This window comes from Apium graveolens, unplaced genomic scaffold (genome assembly GCF_009905375.1).
Source record: "Apium graveolens cultivar Ventura unplaced genomic scaffold, ASM990537v1 ctg7083, whole genome shotgun sequence".
In the NCBI taxonomy this organism is placed as follows: Eukaryota; Viridiplantae; Streptophyta; class Magnoliopsida; order Apiales; family Apiaceae; genus Apium; species Apium graveolens.
This window is the reverse complement of record NW_027420023.1, coordinates 23,583-29,320: the sequence shown is the minus strand read 5'-3', so window position 1 is coordinate 29,320 and position 5,738 is coordinate 23,583. Positions and strand designations below refer to the sequence as shown.

General features: G+C 36.4%; 1 non-coding gene across 1 annotated transcript; it reads left to right on the top strand.

Annotated features, from left to right (window-relative positions):
* The first annotated feature begins 5,141 nt into the window (after positions 1 to 5,141).
* Positions 5,142 to 5,248, top strand: LOC141703766 (small nucleolar RNA R71). Its single transcript, XR_012567665.1, has one exon. It is a non-coding gene; the product is annotated as a small nucleolar RNA R71 (small nucleolar RNA).
* Positions 5,249 to 5,738: the final 490 nt, after the last annotated feature.

The following is a 5,738-nucleotide window of genomic DNA, read 5'->3' as shown; positions in this document are numbered from 1 at the left end:
AAAAATAATCACAAGTCATTTTATTCCACAATTATCTGCCAATACACCTTAAAAGGTTTTCTGAATAAATTTACATTTCTTTGCCATTATTACAATTCATAAATATACATAATCTGATACATCAAAAGTTGAAAGCCTAGCCTATTGGTAGTTCCTAACTCAGCTACAGCGACATCAACGCCTATAGGAAACTGCGGAACGTTTCCTATCCGCTAGCGAATTGGGAGCTTGGTCCTGTTCATCTTGTCTATCTGATGTTGTGTGATGAAAGAAGAAAGCAAGGGTGAGCAGCAAGCCCACCAAAATAATATGTATAATAATTTACAATATATGAGCCTTCTCATAGTACTCATGAAAGTCTTGGTCAAAAGAAATGAACCAAGTTTGATATCTTAATGCGATGAAGTCGCAAATATTCAATATATACATATATACTTTTCAAAATCTTGGAAGTCCTCTTCCATGCATAATATACACAGAGTTCCAGTTTATAACTGTATAAAAATATCGTTGCAAGGTGATCTCATATATCTAACCTTGTCTCAACGTTTTTCTGAAAATCTTTGTCATGCATAAGATAATCATTAACTAGATATAAGTTTAAAACGGTGAAGTTACAAGGTACTCCAATATACTTATATATTTTCCAGATACTACTTGAACTACCACCGTTCAAGTTATAATTAGTTTCAAAAGTTCATAACATAGATGAGACTACAAGACCAGATTTGAATAGATTAAATCTTTTAAAATATCATCAAAATAAAATAAAGTTATGAGATACTTCATTTGATGCAAACATCATTTTGAAAACTTGACCCTGCCAACACTCAACAATCGCCCAACCGTAGCCTTTCTATCGAAGTGCTCTGGGTAGTGTTGCAGAAATATCCAATTGGATGATGAACTCATTACGGGAGTTTGCCGCGCCAGGAAGACCACTTACGATGATCAGTCGTAGTAGTACAACCCCACCATTTTCTACATATAGAGGAGAACCTGTCGGATTTACTTGTCAACCGAACACTGAACTCCTAAGGAATGGACCGCCTTAGCGGAACTTCCAGGCCATTTGGGCCAATATAATAAAGCTGGGCTGGCGCCACTCGACCACTTACGCCACTCCTAGTTCAGATGAAATCCATGACTCTGAAACGTAAAGCTCATTCCCCCTTTCCCCAAGTAGAAACTTGTTGATACGGCTCCACCAAGAAGTCGTATCTAGTTGGAAAGGAAAACTCACCGATATTTCCCAGGCGATGCCTGTTAATGGATTAACTTGTTCCAAGAATTTTACTTCCCGAGTGTTGGGTAAGTAATCAATTCATTTATCAAAACAACAACCTTGTTGCGAGTATAAAACACACCACAGAGCCGGATCCCTCAGGTTTTGAGCGAGTATTTAAATCCCCTTCGAAAGGAGGATCTTAAATATAAAAATGAGTTTTGGGATCCGCTCTAACTTTTAAAAATCATTTTGAAGACTCGCAAAACATTTTTAAGAATGTTTGGAGTGATGCTGATTTAACAAGGTAAATCAGTCCCAATATATTAGAAAATATCTGAATATTATTATTTAAATAATATTCCCATAAAGAATAATCTTTATAAAAATAATTGAAGTAGAACTTTTAAAACTTATACTTGAAATGAATATTAAATAACCAAAGATATACCTATACGAAAGTACTATCTTTATTTGAATAATCAAAAGTGAGTTTGATTATCGACACCTTATTTTTTAATAAAATAAAGAATATTAATAAATAATAAGCGGAGTCATAATACCTCGAATGAATATTATAAATAATATTCATTAAATAAAATAAAGGAGTCATACATCCTCAAATGAATATCCAAGTAATATTCAATAAATAATATAAAGGAGTCATAAGTCCTCGAATGAATATTCAAGATAATATTCATTAATAAAATAAAGTTATCGAATAAACCTTATTCGATTAATAGTTTTGAAAACTATAACCATATATATATATAAATATATATATATATAAAATCTACTCGGGATCCTCGACTCCCGGTTTTAGAAAATGTTTTCTCCTTTGGGTCCCTATACTAAGGGTATATGCAAATTACCGCTATTCTCTAGCATAAGTATTATTAACTGAACCAACAGATATATATGGCAAGAATACGAAATAGGCATGCATATATATACCATATCAACATTCTTCAATATATCGCAAAATTTGCTAATTAACCAACATGCATCTATCACAAGATAATGCATATACATATATACATCACAACAACAGTATAACGGGTAGAAAACTTGCCTGAGCGACTGGGGGTTACGAATGGCTCGGGACGAGTCTGGTAACCTATAAGCAACAAGTAAGTTGGAATTAAACCAAAGTCACTTGTAAATCTATACTCTAACCAACTCAGACTCTAACGCTCGTTTTGCGCTTAACGATTTACTTAAGTCGCTCGAGTACCCTCGGCTCCACCATTTTTAATAAATTACCCATTATGAGTTTTAAGGCGATTCCTTCGCGAGTGTCTGACCAACTGCCTATTACACCTTACATAAATGTTTCATACTTCAGTTAGTCCTTTAAGGTCTTTAACCTATGTTTCAAAGTAAGCCGAGGGGTAAGGGTTCGTTCGCGAAACGTCGTTACTTAAAATGGCCGTTTCTCCTAAACCGTACATCGGAATCAAACGAACTACATATCAAAACGAAGCTCGTAACATGAAATATCTAAACATGGAAATGGTCATAATCTAGCAGGGGGTTCTCGGGTCCTAATGTTATGAACAAAAGCAGTCTAAAGTAAATCGGACATTACGACGACTATGTTTTCGCGATTTCCCAATTTTATACCCTTCCAATTCAACCCATAATCAAGCCACAATCACATCCCAATCCAAACTCCATCCATACCACATCCTAACAGCCCCAACAACTCAACATTAACAATTTATACTATTCTTTATCATGAATTTAAACTACACTTAAGTTCATTAATCAACAACCTAGATTTACAACTCCAAAAACATCCCAAAACCAACTAATCTCTACACACACAACCATCAAGCCTCTCATGGACTATAATACTCATATTATGCTCTTAACATTCAATAACAAAGCTTGGTTAAGAGATTATACCTTTCTTGAAGCTTCTTAACACAACACAAGAGCTTTGAATGCCTAAAGAACCTTGATCCTTGCTTGTATAACCTTAATCTTTCATAAAAATTCAAGAAAACTAAAGTTATTTCTTGAAGGTTACTATTCACCATCTTCTTCCTTGATTTATTGGAAGAGATTGTGAAGGAATTAGGAGCTTAAACTTATAGCATATCCATATCTATGTACAAGGAACCTTAGACAATTACCTTGTGATTTAACAATGCTTGGAACTTGATTTTTGGAAATTTCTTCTTTGAAAAAGAAGAAAAGCCGAGAGCAAGCTTGGAGAAAGAGAGATTTTTTTGTGTTTTTGCTTTGATTTGATTCTTTGGTTGGTTGTTTTTGATTTGTTTTTGGTTAATTACCTTATTAACCTTGAAAATTGTGTGGTTAAAAACCAACCACACCTCCTTCCTCCCTATGTCATGCTTATGTCATCATGTGATGTCATCCTCCCCTCTTTGTCCTCTTCTCATTGGTTGGATGACATCATCCCCTCTAATCTCTTTGATTAGCTTCTAATTATTTGCCTAATGACCGCTGATCTGTTATACGGTTTGCTTAACTTTCGTTTTCGTTTATCGTTTGAGGGATCATACCCGGGATCTTATTACTTAGGTTCCCTTAACCTTTCTCAATATATTGTATTCCTTTTATGATCCTCTCTTATAATCCTTTAATTTATATCTTTTTTATCATGTTACCTTATACTCAATTCTTTCCGTATCTAGTGGATTTCCGGGAAAATCAAAGTGTTCGGAATTGGATTCTGACGATCTTTATATACACTTATATACCACATAGAGTACTAATAATATCCCAGAAGATCAATAACAGAACCCCTACATAGTGTGGCATGAAAAGTTTTCTCATTCAGCATAATCTGCAAAATCACTATTCATAAGGGTTTCAAAAATTTCCAAAAATTGGGGTTATTACAATATGCTTTCCCATTCTCTATGCTTAGTTCTAATTAATACGAACTAGAAACTCCTTTCTAATTCCATTCACTCTGGCCAGAGATTCCTGAACTAGCATAAGTGGATTAGCATTGATCATTCTCTTCCTTCACTGGAAGGGTAGATCCTTTAGCGTGTTCCACAATTTTCTTCTTTAATTCCACTTCTGCTTCCTTCTGCACATCTTCTTCAGCCACAACTTCAGATTCTGAAACTTGAGATTTTTCAGGATTTGCAACCTTCCCAGACCTCAATGTAATTGCCTTGACCTGCTCCTTAGCTTCCCTCTTGCCTGGAACTTCCGTGTCACTAGGGAGTGTACCAGGTTGTCAATTTAACAAGGCATTGACAATGTGCCCAATTTGATTCTCCAAGGTCTTAATAGAAACCGCTTGGCTCTTGCACATGAGCCTCAACTCCTCCAATTCAGATTTTTCATTAGATTGACTTGTACTTCCATATGGTAGTTATTGAAGTTGGAGTTGTTGTCTTGGTGCATATTGCGATTGTTGAAAACCAGGAGGGTTAAATTGCTTTGCTGCATACTGCTGATAAGGCTGTTGTACCGCATTCTGATTGTTGCTCCAGCTGAAGTTATGATGATTTTGGTTGTTAGGATGATAAGTGGCTGGAACTGGTTGCTGCGACCCTGAAAGTTGCTCACAAACTGAGCTGATTCACTAGAAATAGCATATTGCTCCGTCTCATGCGTACCAGCACAAAGCTCACAGACACTCACGATTTGATTAACTCCATAATTAGCCAAAGAATCCACCTTCATCGTTAAAGCCTTAAGCTGAGCAGTTATAGCAGTAGCTATATCCACCTCCAGAATTCCTGCTACCTTGCCTTGAGGTAGTCTCTGATTTGGGTTCTAGTCTTCATTAGCAGCCCTTAGTTCAATCAACTCATAAGCTTCATCGTAGCTCTTATCCCATAAGGCTCCACCTGATGCTGCATCGAGCATGGGTCTAGACTGTGCTCCCAAACCATTATAAAAGTAGTTGGTGATCATCCATTCAGGCATCCCATGATGAGGACACTTCCTAAGCATCTCCTTATAATGCTCCCAAGCTTCACACAAAGATTTTCCCGATTGCTGCATAAATTGAGTAAGAGCGTTCCTGATTGCAGCTGTCTTTGCCATAGGGAAGAATTTTGTAAGAAAATTCAGAGCAAGATCTTCCCAAGTAGTAATAGATCCTGGTGGTAGAGAATGCAACCAATACTTAGCCTTATCCCTTAGAGAGAATGGGAAAAGCCTAAGCTTTATAGCATCTTCAGACACATTGTTGAACTTGAAAATGTCATAGATTTCGATGAAATCTCGCAAGTGCATGTTGGGATCTTCCGTTGGAGAACCCCCAAACTGGACCGAATTCTGCACCGTCTGAGTCGTGCTTGATTTGATTTCAAAAGTAATAGCCACGATGGCTGGTCGGATAGTACTAGACTGAATATCATTGATCTTCGGCTGAGAATAATCCATCAAAGCTTTCGGATTTGCTACTGGTTCTCCCATTACAATAATAGTTTCTTCTTCAACTTTCTCAACTTCTTCAAAAACTTCCTCAACTACTTCAACTTCTTCCAGTGCTTCCTTACAAGATTGAGAACATGTT